The following is a 17,635-nucleotide window of genomic DNA, read 5'->3' as shown; positions in this document are numbered from 1 at the left end:
GGCCTTTTCAGGCATGCTGTTTTTGATTTCAATACAAGTTTAGGATGTGGTGGTTGTTTTTTGTGGTCCTTAGAACTGGCGCAGTAGTTTGCCTTCCTGCACCCAGATGACCGATTTGTTTTTCCACTGGGGTAAGAGCCCTCAGGTCCTTTCATTCTGTGGTGTAGTTAAGATTCTGGTGCCAGGGAACAGGCCAGTGTGCAGATCCTGCAAGACTGTCCCATTCCCCTACAGTGGCAGCATTGCAAGCTTCACTGTAGGTGCGCAGGTGCCTCTGCGCATGCCCAACCTATTTACCAAGTGACACACTACTGACAGTGGGGGTATGTTAAGCTGTAGCAATATCCCTATATTTCTGCAGTGTCACCAGTGCAAGGACCCAAACTACTTCTATCCCTAGTAGGATGGGTAAACTGATGTTAGCTGCTCACCCCCCCCCCCCCATCCCTCCAGTGCTCATGCTGCTAGTCAAACATGGTCATCTAGGGTGCATTAAGGACTTTATTCCTCTATGCTGGACCTGTTTGATATTTTGTCTTGTCCTTCATACCAGTGGATCTGACAAGAAAATGCCCAGCCCCTGTCAGGATCTAGATAGAAGTAGTGGTACTCATCTTTCTTTCCCCCGTTCTTGTTTAATGGAAGGGTCACATCCCAGGTTGATTCTGTTTTTATATCTCTTTCTGGTTTTGTGGCTACCTTTTTCGTTCTAGTCTGTCCCGTTATTGTGCACACTGGTGGCTTAACCATGTCTGACTTCCTTTACTTAACTGCATTTTTAGCTATTGCAAACATGTTGGGTTCAGCTATAGTTTCCACCAAGTAACTGATAGTACTGTAAATTAGGAAAGTACAAGCAGAAGGATAAGTCTGCAAGCTGTAGTTCCTGCAATACAGGGTTTGATTCCCTCAGGCCTCTTTTGCCTGCTGTACGACCTTGAGCAAATCTTTTGACCAGACAGTGCTTAGGAAAAACTGTGAATATGGGCTAGGCTCCTCAGTGGTCTCATGGACTGCAAACCTGGTAACTACCTATGACCCTATAGAAGCAATGATGTCCCAAAGGAAGAGCGAGGATGTTTTTTGCAGCAGTTGTGTGTTTGTGTTTTTGTGGGTGTTGTATCATTTAATGGAAACCACTGGTACCAAACAAATAACACACTGAAATTCACTTTAATTGAAAACAACACAAAGCAGTTCTATACCCTCATACGTTTACTAGTTAATTTTATTTTTATTTAGTTTTGATGTTCTTCATCTCACATTGCTGCAGTCCTTACATATGGGTAGTCCGCTGTCCTCGGTCGGCCCGAATACCAAAGTATTAGGCTGACGTCGGTCAAGGCGCTTAAAACTGACATCAGGACGTCAGGGTACAAAAGCGCATGACCGACGTCATTTCCTCAGTCTTTTTTGCCGCATGGTCCGATGCAGAAGCAGCGTTGCAAGTGCCGTTCGGCGTTCTGAAATTTTTCGAATTCGGAGTTTCAGACCGAATCCAAGTTGGCTAAGTACCCCGTTGGGGAATATTTTGGTTTTTTCTTGCCTCAGTGTTTTACCGGATGTCAGAAAAGTGAATAACTGTATTTCTTGTGGGAAACAGATACCGCATAGGGATTATCATTCTTTGTGTATTCCTTGTTTGGGGCCTGAGCACGACGTTGTTGGGTGTCGCTTTTGTGCTAGGTTCAATAAACACACTATTAAGCGAAGGTTAGATTGTGCTAGGCTGGTCTTTGGGAAGCGGTGCAATTATAATATGCCGGTTTCTCCGGCCCACTTCAAAGACAAAGCAGTTAAACCCGGGCAAGATGAGTCGTCCGTTCAGGACGCCGGTTCTTTAGAGGCTTCAGTGGAACCGGTGGTTCCGACGGAGACTTCTCTGGAGTCTCAGGGGGAGACTTTGATTTTGCAGGAGGTGGTCTCTCAGGAGGCAGGTCAGGCTGAAGGGGCTTCTCAAGTTACTGTACTACCCTCCCTTCCTAGGGTGGTTAGGCCTTCTCCTTCTGTTTCCAAGGCTTCTCCCAGAGGCAGGCCAGTTTTAGCTTCTGTTGGTGTCACTCCTAGTTCAGCAGGGTCTGTGCCTAAGAAGCACATGCTTAAAATGGCAGAAGATTTGATTACTCTGATTAGAGGTTCCTTGCCCCCTCCTGATAAGAGGCCTAGGGTGGAGCCAGAGTTGGGAAGTTTTGAGCAGGCTTGGATGTTTCAGAGTCTTCAGCTGAAGACTTGCAGGAGTACTCTCCTTATTCTGATTCTGATGCAGATGATTCCACTCCTTCTGCTTCTCCTCCAGAGGATTTTTCTTTTTCAGAGACACTTCATTCTATGAGGGAACATTTTAAGTGGGAAGGTCAGGACTTCTCTGATTCTAGGAAAAGGCTTAGGGAGTTTTTGCTGTTACCCCAGCATAGGCCCTTGGCTATACCCCCTGTTCTGGATGTTGTGGAAGATGTGTTTGCAGAGGCTTCTCTTAATCCTGATTCTCTGCCTCCTGCTCCTGTTAAACCGGATAGGTATTACAGGGTGCCTGAGGCTCATAAATATCTTTATAAGAGTCCTAGGGCGGACCCAGAAACTATTAGTCAGGGACCTAAGGGTGTCAAGGCCTCGGTTGTAAAAAATCCGGTTCCTCTAGATAAAGAAGCCAGAGCTTTGGATAGATGGGGAAAGAAGGTCTATACATCTTCTACCTTAGCTATGAGGGCTTTGAATTGCCAGTTTCATATGTTGAAATATCAAAACTTTCTTCTTTCTCAATTGAAGTCTAAGGTGGATGCTCTGGCGGAAGGCATTGAGTGTAAAGAATTACAAGATTTGGTGCATGTCTCTGAACAGGTGGGTAAGCATTCATTACAGTGTGGTTTTGATGCTGTGCAGGCCTCGTCTAGGGTGGCTGCCACTGGCTCAGTTCTTCGCAGGCACGCCTGGCTGAAGGATCAGAATTTATCTGACCATGTTAAGACAAGGATTTTGGATGCTCCTTTGCAGTCTGATGTGTTGTTTGGTTCACCTGTGGAGTCAGTCTTGAAGAAAATGGAAGACAAGGCTAAGTCTATGCAGGCTGTTAAAGATTTTTGCAAGTTCAGCCTCCGTAGTTTAGTAGGAATTGGCCTGCTAAGGGGTGGGCGTATCCTTCTTATGATTCTCAGTCTAGGGGTAGATCTAGACGTGGTAGGGGCAGAGCTCAGAGTTCTTTCAGGCCTAGAACAGGAGTTCACCTGCACAATCTTGGTGAGGGCAGGGGCCAGTCCTTTCGTAAACAGGCCCAATGACCTACTTTTTCAGCTGCCAGATCCTTCTTGCCTGGCAGCACCTTTGGGAGGAAGGTTAGCACTCTTCAAGGAAAATTGGATGTTGATTACCCAAGACAAATGGGTATTGGATATCATTCACCAAGGTTACAAGTTTTATTTCCATACCTTGCCTCCTTTCAAAGGCATGCCGACGTTCCTCCTCAGCAAAGACTAGAGGCTCACAAACAAATTTCTCTACTACTTCAAATAGGGGCCATACAACCGGTCCCTCTGCCAGAAGTGGGCCTAGGATTTTATTCTCGCCTGTTTCTAGTACCAAAGAAAGGAAACACGTGGAGACCAATTTTGGATTTATCTATCCTCAACACATATCTGGACATTCCCAAGTTCAAAATGTTGACGTTACAACAGCTTTTACCTCTGCTGGGCAAAGATCACTGGATGGTGACTCTGGATCTCAAGGAGGCTTACCTTGTTCCTATCGGGCCCAGTTGCAGGAAGTATCTGCGTTTCGGGCTGGGACTTCACATTATCAGTTCTCTGCATTGCCCTTTGGCTTATCTACTGCGCCCAGAGTGTTCACGAAGGTTCTGGCTCCAGTGGTAGCTTTCTTCAGGCTAAGAGGAATACAAATCTATCCTTATTTGGACGATTGCCTGATTCTGGCACAAGAAAGGACGAACTTCTTCATCATTTACAGTATGTGATGGCAGTGTTAAGATGCCTGGGGTATTCTGTGAGCGAAATAAAGTCCAGTCTAGTACCCTCTCAGGACATGTGCTTTCTGGGTGTGAGACTGAATACAGCATCCCAGATGGCCTTTTGACCCCGGACAAACAAAAGAATCTTTCTCTTTACTTCCACCAATTGTCTCGTCAGTCCAGGCTGACTGCAAGGACAGTCCTTCAAGCCTTGGGGTTCATGGCATCTTGTATTCTGGTACTTCCCAATGCCAAACTGCATATGAGGAAGCTACAATGGTATCTCAAGAATGTATGGACACAGCACTGCCAAGATTTGGACACTGTCATTCAGATAATACCTTGCATTCAAAAGGAATTTTGTGGTGGGCTCAGGAATGTCACCTAAACAAGGGACTCTCTGTGACCCGGCCAGAGGCGAGTCAGATTTTAACGACAGATGCCTCAGACAAAGCTTGGGGAGCTCATCTAAATGGAAAATGGGTACAAGACACGTGGCCTGCCAGACTTCAACATCTACATATCAACTTGAAGGAGATGTTAGCAGTCCAATTTGCATTGATAGCTTTCAAGGATTTACTTCTTCCAGGGCAGGTGTTGATTCAAACAGACAACACAACTGTCATGTGGTACATCAACAAGCAAGGGGAACATTCTTATCCTCTATGCAGACAAGCAATGATTTTGTGGGAGACTGCTCTCAGTTTACAGCTAAATCTTCAGGCAAGGTTTCTGCCAGGAGCACAGAACTCCTTAGCAGATGTGTTGAGCAGACAAATTATGGATCCCCACGAGTGGAAATTGGATCCTCATGTATTTCAGAGATTGACAGTGTTATGGGGAACTCCAGACATAGATCTGTTCGCTTCTCCACTAAATTACCAGCTGCCAAAGTTTTGCACGAAAGGTTTCATCCCACAGCTTGGAAAGTGGATGCTCTCTCATTCAATTGGAGCAATCTTCACGTGTATGCCTTTCCACCTCTGCCTCTCCTCCCAAAGGTACTCCTGAAGGTCAGACAGGACAAGCCAAACATGATTTTAATAGCTCCAGATTGGCCTCGACAGCACTGGTACCCATTACTGAGAAGTCTGGTGGAGCCTCCATGGCCTTTGCCTTGATTCCTCACCTGCTGTCTCAGGAGAACAGTCATTTACTCAATGTCAAGCTTCATTCTCTACATCTGACAGCCTGGCATATTCTGTTTTAAACCCTGGAGGGTCTCCGCTTCCACAACAAGTTTTGAATGTTATTTTAGAGGCCAGAAGGCCTAGTACAAGGAAAGTTTACGCAGATAAATGGAGGAGATTTTTATTTTGGAGTACAGCAAAGGACTTTGATGTTTCTAAACCTAATTTAAGTGTTAGCTTCAATACCTTACTGAGTTATTGGACAAAGGTTTGTCCTTCTCCTCTATAAAGGTTCATGCTGCAGCAATTTCTGCTCACTATGACTGTGACCCACCATTATTTTCTCAGCCTTTGTTTAAGCAATTCCTTAGGGGAGCAAAGAATATAACACCCCCACGAGCTCCTACTCCTGCTTGGGATCTCAATTTTGTGTTGGAGAAACTCACTCTACAACCTTTTGAGCCTGCAGCATCTGCAGAGTTGAAATATTTATCATGGAAGACTGCTTTTTGTTGGCCATTACCTCTGCAGAAGGGTTTCTGAATTACAGGCCCTTATGGCAGTTGAGCCTTTCTTAATTTTCCACAAGGATAGGGTGTCTTTGCGTACTAACCCTTCTTTTATGCCTAAAGTGGTTTCTAGTGTGGCTTTAAACCAAACTATTCATTTGCCTACTTTTTATGCAAACCCCAAAATAAAGGGGAAAGTATTTTGCACACTTTGGATATACACAGACAGTTGCGATATTATTTGAGCAGAACTAAAGGGTTCAGGCAGTCTCAGCAGTTGTTTGTTTCTTTTGCTTTGGGTTCTCAGGGCAAACCTGTTTCAAAACAAACTATTTCTAAGTGGATTGGTTTTGTATTGCTTTCTGTTATTCCCATCATGGTAAGGAGATTGGAGCTGGGATTAGGCCTGATTCCAGTAGGGCTGCTGCCACTTCTACAGCTTTTTAAGGGGTGGCTACTAAAGATATTTTGGAAGCAGCTACTTGGAGTTCAGTGCATACTTTCTCTAAGCATTACCACCTTCCACTTTACTCTAAATCTAGGGCTGGATTTGCCACTGCAATTTTACAGGGCATTTTGGCAGCTCCTAATGCTTTATAGTTTTGCCATCCTCCCTTACCTCTGCTTTGGGATTCTACCCATATGTAAGGACTGCAGCAATGTGAGATGAAGAACATTGTACAGTTTTGTACCTACCATAAATGTAGATGTTCAAGATCCACATTGCTGCAGTCCCTCCCTCCTTCCCTCTGTTGTTGAAGGTGGTGGTGTGGTTTGTGTTGTACATATTGTAAATATGGTTAGTGCACGGGTGGTTGGTTAGTTTTTGCTGGTTTTTGGCTTTGGCCTTTCTTGTTAGGGCCTTCTGACATCTGGGGCAAGAAAAGACTGAGGAAATGACGTCGGTCATGCGGTTTTGTACCCTGACGTCCTGATGTCAGTTTTAAGCGCCTTGACCGACGTCAGCCTAATACTTTGGTATTCGGGCCGACCGAGGACAGCGGACTACCCATATGTAAGGACTGCAGCAATGTGGATCTTCGAACATCTACATTTATGGTAGGTACAAAACTGTACTTCACTTAGAACTGTATGTTTCACTTTATAGTTTACTTTCTACTTATTATTTTATTGCAGAAGATTGCTCCAGATGTATAGGAATGTATAGGAAGCAAGTTGCTCGCCCTTTCCCTGCTTTTATGTGACAAAAGTGTTAATTTATGTAAGGGTAGTGTTTGGTGGAGTTTCCCTTTATATTGTTAGTTTTTTTGGGGGGGGGGCTTGCCTTTCTGCAAAAAGTGTTTTTTGGGTGGGGGTGTTGCAGCAATTTAGTTTTCATTGTTATCTGCATGATTTTGGTATCTCTGAAAGTAGCTTCAGGGAAATTGGAAACCCATTTGCAAAGTGTGCAGTCTGTTGTGTGGGGGGGGGCTGTTCTTTATGTAGATAATTACTCCTTGCACTTTTGCAGCAGAAGACTCCACTTTTGGCCTCGGCGCAAAGCAAGCTGTACCCCCAGGCCGGGCAGATGTCTGCCACTTAGAGACATTAGTACATTCCTTGTATAAAGGTAGCTTCCTCTTATGCCAGTTAAGGTATTTCTTATTGCAGTTGAAGGTGCATGATGTTTGTACAGCTTCCTTAGTCTGGCATTATTCAGCCTGCTCTGGAGCTTAGACTAGATAAGTACCTTGTTAGGGAAGTCTTATTATTGTACTGTTTAGAATGGATATAGACTGATAATGTGTTAAGGTATGTCTGCCTATAAAAAAGGGAATACAGTATTTTTGTGGCAGACAAGTTCCACATAAAGATTTCCACAGTTTGATGGCAAAGCACCTTAAAGACATAGTTGTCTATGACTCTGGAAGTGCAACAAAACGGTCTGATGCCCCTGATCAACTCAAAGATTTGAGTTCTCATGAGGTTTTTTGCAGCCCCTAGAGTGCACATCTCATGTTTCCGATGCCTTTGGTGAAGTCTTTAGGGAGGCTTTCATGCTAGCAGAGGTGGACATATCCCATCAAACCAAAGGCCCTCATATGACTGTTAGACTGGCTGCACCCTAATGATCATCCTGTGCTGAGCTTCATTTTTCTGAAAGGGAGGACAGTAAACATGCAATTTTATTTAGGGAGGACTTTCCTGGCCTAGACATGAAAATGTGGAACTCGCGTCTTCAAGCTCAAGTATTCTGTGCCCTAGTCAAGAGGACCTAGAAGTTCAGCCTTAGGACACTTACTCATCTATTGCTCCATGCAGTTACCTGGGTGTTGGGTAGCTGTATGGTCCTTGCCTCCATTGTCTGCCCAGGCTTTTGAGTGAAGATGGATCTCCTCGGCTAGAGAGTTCATTTATGTCTTAAAGAACTTGCTGCCCAGGGTAAATTATCTGTCAATCCCAGGAATCCCCTCTGGTAAGAGAAGAAAGAACCCCTCCCTGGAGAGGGAATCTGACTCGGAGAATTAAGACAAATAAGTGGATTATGCTTTTACAGATGTATCTTCCTTAAGTTATATAACTTGGACACTGATGATACCTTGTTTTCTGCTGCCATGGAGGGAATCTCATTTGGCGACTGTCCTTGCAGAATGAAAGAACATCATATGGGAAGCTAAAGAGGCATCAGATGCCCAGAAGATAAAAAATATTTTGATTTTCTGGGCCTGGATGCCTGTAAACATTTAGCTATTCCTCTGGTCCTGGTATCTTTGTAGGATATATTCTTGGTTGCCTTTCAAAGAGCATGACATTTAGGCCCCTGTCCCTAAAAAGCCAGATAGGATATACAGAGTTTAAGAATCCCATAATTTCCTTTACAGAAATTCTCTGGTAGATCTAGTAGTGGTGGTAGTAAATCCATTGGAGTCTTAATTATTTCTTGCTTCCGGTACTCTTGATGAAAAATAAAGCAGACTGCTTGACTGAATTAGGAATGAAGTATACACAGCTGCCTTCCTGGACCTGAGACTCATTAACTCACTTTCATTCTGTTCGGAATTTGAATTTGGGGAATTTAGTCCTTTGGCCCAGACTGTAATGGGTCCAGTGGGATCAATTCTCTACCCTGGTTAACAAATTCAAAATAAAATAAAACTGGTAGACCTACTTCCCTGGTCTCCAGAATTACTAACTGTTAGACACATGCAACCATATTTCAGATTGCTCCCTTGAGAAGATGAAGTAGTAGTTTGGGGAGATGTTTTTATGTGGCTCTAAACACAAAATTATTGGGCTTCATTCAGACTGTTGGGTGGCTACACTCCCTAACAAATGTGGCTGTTAGGCTGTAACTGCAGCATTTAAGGCAATAGCTATGACACTGGCAATGAGGCATGGCTAGCTGAGGCTATAGTTCCTGTCACAGAATGTCATTATGCTGATCCTTAATACAGCTACTGATAAGGATCTGCTCTTTATGAGCCCTTAGCATTCTAGCATTTTGAAGGCTGGTAGACACCAAGAAGTTGATGCAAACAGCTTTTTCTTGTCCTCATACGAATGGTATGAGAGGAACTACCTATCAAAGTCTGGATCCCACTATCGCAGACAAGAAACTAGTAAGCAGATTAATTGTAAAACAGTCCAGTGCAAAAGGAAATGCTAGAAAGACTCGGAGAAGTCCGGGGGGAGGGGACTCCTGGATCCTATTACCTCCTCCAGTGGAGAAATCATAACTACATGGATCTTCTACGGCCCCTACTACCCTCACCCAAATTCCTACCTCAGTCCTGAATACAGTTTATTAAAAGTTGATAAAGTGTTACACGAGACAATTGTACTCTGCAAGTAATATCTCAGGGTTATAGACTTCACTTATTAAGAAAACCAAAGATTTCAGGTATTCCCATTGTGCCAAGAGATCTGCTGCATCTGGTCTTTACAGTTGTATAAGAGCTCTTGCAGCTAGTGGTAATAGAACTAGTGTCAGATGAGACCTGTACAGAATACTTTAACTCTCTTTCTAGAGGCTAGAAAGTAGAGTTCTTAGAGGTCCATTCTGGACCTATCAAGACCCAGACACACACGTCAGTGTCCCGTAATTCAAAGCATTGATTTTTGTCATCCTTTTTGCTGCTCCTACACATTCAAGCTCTGATCGTTACTCTGGACCTACAAGGATGCCTGCCTCCATATACCAATTCCCATTTTTCACATTATTCACATATGCTTTCTCATATTTGAGGCAGATGCTCCCACTACCAATTTATTCCTTGCCCTTAGAATGGGTACTGCACCCAGGGTTTTGCAGCGTGACAGTCTCCATATTGCTGGACCAAGGCAGTAATATTTATTTAGACAACTGCCTGTTCCAGGTGTTAACCCAGGAGGAGGTAGCAAGGGCTCAACAATTCACCATAGATTATTTTCAGAACCTGGATTCTCGTCCAGCATTCCCAGGTTAAGCTTCACCCCTTCCAAATAATGAGATTTCTTGGCAGCGTATTGCACTGTAGCAGAGAACCTCCCTCTTTCAGGACAAAAGCGGAATCTCTTGCACAGTAACTCCAGGCTCTGTGATAGAAGACTGTAGTTACAGCCTGGGGGGGAGCTTTAAGGGGACCAAGTTTAATGGCCTGTGCATTTCTTGTAGCCTCCTTTAATTTATTTATTTATTCTTTTGTTGATGACGTTAGGACCCGTACAATAGTAGCCTTTTCAGGGGAGACCCTGAGGTGGTATTTATACTACTAGGGGAAGTTGGCCTGGCATCTGGGAATTTCCCATGGCCTTTTTCAGTATGTGCCGTGGGATCTTTTACTTTCACTTGAGCTACCACCAACTCAGACAGATAGGACCACTTTTATCCCCGTGCAGACTGACAGGGTGATGGCTGTTCAGTTCCAGATGACCATAAGAACAGTGTACATCCCAGTTGCACTGTATGGTGGACCAGGTAAGCAGATCAACAGCAGATTCCAATGAGTGGAATGCATTTGTGGATGTTCTTCGTGTTTCACTATTGCAGTCATCACATTTAGGTTATCTGCCTGCAGGTAGCCCTCAGCCGGCCTGAATACTAGAGTCTTTGGATTTCTGCGTTGGATGCTGTTGCTTTTTCCATGACGCCAGGTCGTCAGGGGTATAAAACATGCAGCCGACGCCATTACATCAGTCTTTTTTGCCGTGCAGTGCCCGAATCAGAAGCAGTTCGCAAGTGACAGTCGGCCAACTCCTGAAATTTTCATTTTTGAGTTTCAGACCTGAAGTCTTCAAAAAGATAAGTACCCCGTTGGGGATCCTTTTTTCTTGCTCTAACAGATGTCAGAAAAAATTAACAATTGTCTTGCCTGTGGAAAGCAAATACCTCATAGAGATTTTCATTCTTGCTGCATCACCTGTTTAGGCCCAGATCACGACGTCCCTCGGTGTCAGCTTTGTGCCTTATTCAACGCCCGAACTATTCGTCGTCGGGCTATTTTTGTACCTAAATACTTTCGATCTCGATCTCTGTACTCCGAAATGGCTTTGTTAAGCCACCCAACTACCGATCTTCTGAAAAAACGCAAGGATAAAGACAGAGACAGATTGCTTAGGTCCAAAACTGCCGACGACGCTACCGTTAAGCAAGTCGCCAGTCCGCCGGTACTCAGTGAGGCTATTTCGCAGCCCCTGATACCTGTTACTACAGATTCGCAGGCCTCTCCTGAGATCCATTCGGAATCCTTTATGATATGAGATACTACTTCGACTATGGAACCTGCGGATGTCTCTACCTTGGATGGGTCCTGAGCCGCTGTGCAGGCACTGGCTTCTGAGGGTGTATTCAGACCTACCGAGTTTCATATTAAACAGACTTCATTTCAAGCTAAGAATACCAAATTCCTCAGGCCTAAAGCTCACACTAAGCCTAGTAAACCGACGACCAAAGCGCATTCTCAGGAACATATGCCGCAAAATCAAATGATTAGAATGGCTGAATACCTTATTACCTTAATTAGGGGAAGCCAGCCTTCTGCCTCTAAGAGACCTAGAACTGATTTTCTTTCTGATTTTTCTGATGAGGAATCTGATATCTCTATTCCTTCTGACTACCAGGAATTACCCTTATCTACTTATGAGGATTCTGATGCAGAGGATTCCATTAACTCTGCTTCCCCTCCAGAAGATTTTTCTTTTGGTGAAACCTTGCATACCCTTAGGGAGCGTTTCTGCTGGGGAAGCCAGGACTTTTCACAGTCCAAAAAGAGACTTAGGGAATTTTTAAACCTGCCTCAGCACAGGCCTCTAGCTACCCCTCCTGTTCTGGAGATTGTAGATGATGTTTTCTTGGAATCCAGCCTTACTCCAGACACCTTGCCTCCAGCTCCCAGGAAACCTGACGGGTACTACAGAGTACCTGACTCAAACAAATTCCTGTTCAAGAATCCTACTGCGGATCCAGAGACCATTTCCCAAGGACCAAAAGGCATTAAGGCTACAACTGCCAAAAATTCTACCCCTTCTGATAGGGATTCTAGAGCTTTAGACAGTTGGGGTAAAAAGGTATATACTTCTGCCACTTTGGCCATTAGAGCCTTAAATTGCCAGTTTCATATGTTAAAGTATCAGCAGCATATTATGGGATTAATTAAACAGAAAATAATGTTGATTTCTGGCTGTGCTGAACACAAAGATTTACAAGAGTTAATGCATTCTGCTGACCAAGTAGGTAAACATACTTGCAATGTGGTTTTGATGCTTTAGAAGCATCTTGCAGGGCTGCTGTTACTGGGTCTGTACTTAGAAGGCATGCTTGGCTTAAGGAACAAAATTTGCCAGATCATGTTAAAGCTAAATTACTGGATGCACCCTTAAACCAAGAGTGCCTTTTTGGCAACAAAGCAGAAGTCCTCCTCAAAAGGATGGAGGAAAAAGCTAAATCGATGCAGACTGTTAAAGATTTCTTACAAGTACAGCCACCTAGATTCAGTAGGCATTGGCCTTCAAAGAACTGGTCCTTTCCAGTCCCTTCCAGGCCTTCTCAGTCCAAACCCAGGAGCAGCAGATCACCAAGACTTCATTCTCAGGCTATGTACAGATCTAAGCAGTGGGGGCCCCCACTTCCAAAGCAGGGAGTAGTAAGCCACCCCCCTATGGAAAAATGGCACAATGACTTATCCTTAACTCTTCCATGCCTTGCTCAACTACTTGCTCCCTTAGGAGGAAAGCTCGCCCTGCATGCAAAAAAACTAGGTACTCATTACCCAGGACAAATGGGTTTTAAACATAGTTTCCCTAGGATACAGTTTCCACTTACATTCACTCCCAACCCCAAGTGGATGGCTAGACCTCCCTCCAAACCAGTGGGCGGAGGCCCAAAACCAAGTACTCTCTCTCCTCAGTATCAGTGCTATTTAACCTGTCCAAGAAAACAAAGGGGACAAGGTTTTTATTCAAGACTGTTCTTGGTTCCCAGAAAAGAGAACTCCTGGCATCCTATCCTAGACCTTTCTATTCTCACCACCTCTCTGGTGGTTCCAAAATTCAAAATGCTAACTTTTAAACAGCTTCTTCCTATGCTAGCCAAGGATGCCTGGCTGGCAAATCTAGACTTAAGCTTACCTGCACATCCCAGTAAGGGAATCCTGCAGAAAATACCTACGCTTCAGGGCAGGCTCCATGCACTATCAGTTCTCTGCACTTCCTTTGGCTTATCTACTGTGCCTGGGGTATTCACTAAGTGCCTAGCTTCAACCATTGCATTTTTCAGGCAGATAAATATTCAGATTTACCCATACTTGAACGATTGCCTGATTCAGGCAGAGTCAGGACTTGCTATTACAACACCTGGCATTTGTAAAGAGACTTCTGTCTTCACTGGGGGGGGGGGTACACCATCAACGATTTCACATCTATTACCCTGCCAACAGAAATGTATTCCTGGGTGCAAGCTTGAACATAACTTCCCAGATGGCATTCCTCACTCCAGAGAAACACGTTTATTTGACAACCTACTTCAAACTACTGGCCACAAAAACCAAGCTGTCTGCAAGGAAAATCCTGCACGCCCTGGGATTCATGGCCTCTTGCATTCTGTTAATTCCATATGCAAGACTGCATATGAGAAATTTCAGTGGTATCTAAAAAGTCTATGGTGTCAACATTCTCAGGACCTGGAAACAATGATTCCTATCATTCTTTGTCTAAGGACAGAGTTCCTTCGGTGGGCAGAGTCCTGCTACCACAGCAAGGGATTCCCTTTCACTCTACCCCATGCTGCCCAAACCCTAACAACAGACGCATCAGACTATGCATGGGGGGCTCAAATGGCAGTGCATTCAGGGCAAATGGAACCCAAAACAGATGCACCTGCATATCAATCAAAAATAAATGTTAGCTGTACAGAATGATCTGACAGCCTTCAAAGACCTTATTCTTCCAGGACAGCTATTGGTAAAGACAGACAACACCACAGTTATGTGGTACATAAACAAGTAGGGGGGAATCCATTCCTACCCACTCTGCAGACTAGCCATGGCTCTGTGGAACACAGCCTTGAGCTACCAAGTGAACCTACAAGCTCAATTCCTGCCAGGCAAACTGAATTCACTGGCAGAAGACTTGAGCAGAAATCTCATGGACTCACGCGAATGGAAACTGGAACCCAAAATATTCAAGCTGTTGAGGAGCAAATGGGGGACACCAGAGGTAGACCTGTTTGCCTCCCCTCAGAACTACCAGTTGAACAAATTCTGCACCAGAACTCCCCACTGTCAAGCTTGGAAAGTGGATGCCCTGTCTTTTTCCTGGGAAAGCTCTCAGTTTATGCCTTTCCCCCTCTGCTTCTCCTCTCGAAGGTTCTACTAAAGATCAAACAGGACAATCCAAGGACAATACTGATTGCACCAGGCTGGCCATGCCAGCACTGGTACCCCCTTTTGCGCAGTCTGGCAGTGCTACAACCTTGGCACCTGCCTCAGACCCCTTCCCTGCTGTCCCAGCAGGCGGGCCATATTCTGCACCCTTAGCTTCAAACCCTCAACCTTGCAGCCTTGCTAATTCCCTGAGCTCACCTCCAGCAACCCTCCGTGAGAAGGTGCTGGATGTTAATGTTGAGGCAAGGAGGCCTAGTACTAGAAAATCCTATTCAATAAAGTGGAAAAGATACTATTCATGGAGCCAGGCTCAGGGGATGGGCACAACGGTGCCCAGCTTACCTCATATTCTAGATTATTTAACAGAAATGTTCCACAAGGGCCTATCTTTCTCTTCAATTAAGATTCATGCCCCAGCCATATCAGTACATTATAATACTGAGCCACCCCTCTTCTCTCATCCCCTGCTAAAACAATTCCTTAGAGGGGCCAAAAATTTAAGACCCCCCCCCCCAGGAGAGCTCCCACTCCAGCCTGGGACCTTAACTTTGTATTGGAAAAACTCACTCTCCCCCACTTTGAACCAACTGCTATAGCAGAGTTGAAATTCCTTTCTTGGAAAACAGCTTTACTTTTTGCCATCATTTCAGAGTGTCTGAACTGCAGGCCCTCACGGCAGTGGAACCCTTTATTATCTTCTGTGCGGACAGGGTTTCCCTCAGGACTAATCCATCCTTTATGCCCAAGGTGGTGTCTAGTGTGGCTCTAAACCAGTCCATTCATTCGCCTACCTTTTTCCCTAATCCTCAGAATAAAGGGGAAAGGATGCTGCATTCTTTGGCTGTACACAGACAGCTTAGATTCTATTTGGACAAGACTATTCCTCTTAGAAATTCTGACCAGCTGCTAGTTAGCTTTGCTGCAGGGGCAGATGGGAAGGCCATTTTAAAGCAAACCATTTCCAAATGGATAGCACATTGCATCCATTTCTGCTACAAACACCAGGGAAAACCTATCCCACAGGGGATAAGAACACATTCCACCAGGGCTGCATCTACCTCTACTGCATTTCTCAGAGGAGTCCCTACCAGGGACATCCTGGAAGCTGCCACCTGGAGCTCTGTACATACTTTCACCAAGCATTACCACCTGCCTATTTTTTCTAAATCCAGAGCTGGATTTGCCACAGCCGTCTTACGGGGCCTTATTGCTAGCCCTAATGCTCTTTAACTACCTCCACCTTTCTTTAGCTTTGGGAATCAATCCAAATGTGATGACTGCAGCAGTGAAACACAAAGAACATAGTACAGTTGTGTACACTTAACATAAATGTAGATGTTGAGTGTATTCACTGTTGCAGTCCTGGTTACCCTCCCTCCAGCCCCCTGACTTCTCTTGACTTTTACCTTTCCTCCTTGTTTGGCATATGCTATAGCATGTGTATCTGCTTTTTGCTGGGAGTGTTCCATACCATATAATTGCTTCCTATTGTGGGAGCACCTGACATCTGGGGCAAGAAAAACTGATGTAATGGCTTTGGCTGCATGTTCTATACCCCTGACGACCTGACATCATGGAAGAAGCGACAGCATCCTACGCAGAAATTCGAAGACTCTGGTATTCAGGCCGGCTGAGGGCTACCTGCAGGCAGGTAACCCAAATGTGATGACTGCAACAGTGAATACACTCGAACATCTACATTTATGGTAAGTGTACACAACTGTACTTTACACCTCTTCATAAAGGATTCGGGGGAGGGGGGATCAGATACATCCTGATTTGAAGGCCCTGCAGCTGACTGCATGGATGACTTTCCCCTCTCACCTAACTCCCTTTCTCTCCTCTATCCCTACTCAAACGTCATACATTGACTTAGTCCCATCTAATGTCAAGCTTATTGTATTCCACTGATGTAACCTGGTTCTTGCTTTCTTACCCGCTGTCTCACATTATTGATGTTAGAGTGCATTTACTCTCTGAGTTTGTTAATCCTGTGCTCATATTAGGTTAAATCTTTTTATAATTTACTGCATCTTAGTTTTGTTTCTGTTTGCATTGTTTAATCTGTGGAGCTTTTCTCCCTGGGCCTCCGCTGAAAAAGGGCTTCAGCTCATTTGGACTAACCCAGTCAACAAAAGTCAAATAAATAAATAGTCTTTTGTCTTTCACATGTCAGATCATAGAGGATATGTTTACTACCATTAGGGAGGTCAGGAAGCTAGCCACAAAGAAATTCTACTTGGCCAGATCAAAGGTTATGCTCAGATTGAAGAGTTTTTCCTCTCTGTTGCCACGACAAGAATCTGGGCCCTCCTTCACAACATCAGTGTACTTAATTCTGCAGTATTTAATTTTCATGTTCAGATCAGGCCTGTCATGTGCCTCTGCGAATATACATCTCTCAACTATTTCAGCCTACATGTCTATGGATTCCCCGTGTCACCACTGTAGTCTGTTAAGCACTTGTTGAAGGTTGTTCTACATTTGGTACCACCTAGAAAGCTGTCTGTTCTTCCGCAGGACTTGAATTTATATCCTGAAAAAACTTAGGAATGCTTCTTTCAAACCTGCTGTCTTGACCTCTCTCTTAAGTACTTAATCTGGAAGGAACGCTTTGTTACTTATCACCTCAGCTGCATGGATTGTCACCCTTTCCAATTTTCTACAGAGAATCTGTCAGCCTTGGGACCGACCTCTCCATTTTGCCAAAAGTAGTGACTGAGTTCTTCCTCAATCAAGCTATCAGAATTGCCTGTTTTCTTTCTTAGTCTTTAAAACAAGGAAGGTAGAATATTACATTCCTTAGATGTATACACACAACTCTTCTTCTTTCGGCTTTTCCCGGTTAGGGGTCGCCACAGCAGATCATCTGTCCGCTCATGATTGGCAGTGGACTTTTACGGTGTTGAGTTGCCAGCCCGGCGCTCAACCTTCCCACTCTGGTGTTGCATTGATAAGAACAGAGGCATCAGAACTTCTGATCAGCTGTTTGTGTCCTTTCCAAACAGGGAAGGAGGGAAAACAATCTTCAGGGAAACTCTTTCAAAGTTCTGGATTTACTGTATTATGCTGTGTTCTTTCCATGGGAAAAAACTTGGAAGGTTCAGTGAGTGTGAAACAGCAAGAGAGGTACTGCAGTCATTGAAGACTTTCTTTGTGCTCCATGTATTTTGGAGGCAGCTACCTAGTGTTTAGTCTGCACCTTCTCAAGATGCAATGGAATACATACTGCTTTGAGGA

The 17,635-nt window shown here is 44.5% G+C and overlaps 1 protein-coding gene across 2 annotated transcripts in view; it reads left to right on the top strand.

Moving 5' to 3' along the window:
• The window catches only part of MTMR1 (myotubularin related protein 1), a 1,550,898-nt gene that overhangs the window by 550,722 nt on the left and 982,541 nt on the right, over window positions 1-17,635 (top strand). The gene's annotated exons all lie outside the window — the stretch shown is intronic.

Source organism: Protopterus annectens, chromosome 15.part0, assembly GCF_019279795.1.
Source record: "Protopterus annectens isolate FY-2018-M chromosome 15.part0, PAN1.0, whole genome shotgun sequence".
NCBI classification, from domain to species: domain Eukaryota; kingdom Metazoa; phylum Chordata; order Ceratodontiformes; family Protopteridae; genus Protopterus; species Protopterus annectens.
The sequence above is the reverse complement of the archived record's forward strand: the minus strand, read 5'-3'. Positions and strand labels throughout refer to the sequence as shown.